This window comes from Montipora foliosa, chromosome 10 (genome assembly GCF_036669935.1).
Source record: "Montipora foliosa isolate CH-2021 chromosome 10, ASM3666993v2, whole genome shotgun sequence".
Taxonomy (NCBI): domain Eukaryota; kingdom Metazoa; phylum Cnidaria; class Anthozoa; order Scleractinia; family Acroporidae; genus Montipora; species Montipora foliosa.
The window spans coordinates 25,247,613-25,248,178 of NC_090878.1; positions in this window are offsets into that span (position 1 = coordinate 25,247,613).

Here is a 566-nt window from a genome sequence, read left to right on the forward strand (position 1 = left end):
TCCCATGGGAATTCAATCTTACGCCGAGGATCGCTTACTTGGCCGCGCCCTAGACTGGTGGCCCATTATAACGGTAGGAGGGGGTGTAAGCTGTGAGATCATAGTAGATTTCTCTGTGTAACATTAACTAATTGGCGTCAGGGTTTTTAGTGAGCCTACAATTGTAGTCTCGTATGGTGAGCTTCAACCGTTGTTGTAAGCTCGAATACCAGTCGATGGTTTTGGGAGGATCGAAGAGTGAAGAAAATCGGGCCCTACCGCACACATCCTCTACCTCTAAGACAAAATTTTAAAAAAATTGAACCTTGAAAGGAAGGGGTGGGGGGGATATGCTACCTGCTTCCTGCGACCTTAGCCTATTTCAGACAAAAATCTGCGATTTTCGTTACCCTATTTCAGACCTGACCAAAAATACCCGTTTTTCAGACTATTTCAGCTGTTACACGGTTGGCATTTTTAGAAGGGCCTTTGTTGATGGTCTTATCGCTAAATTATAAAGAAGTAGCTTTTCCCAAAAAACATATGGAAAGACTTGTATGCACAAACCATACCCTATTTCAGACCAA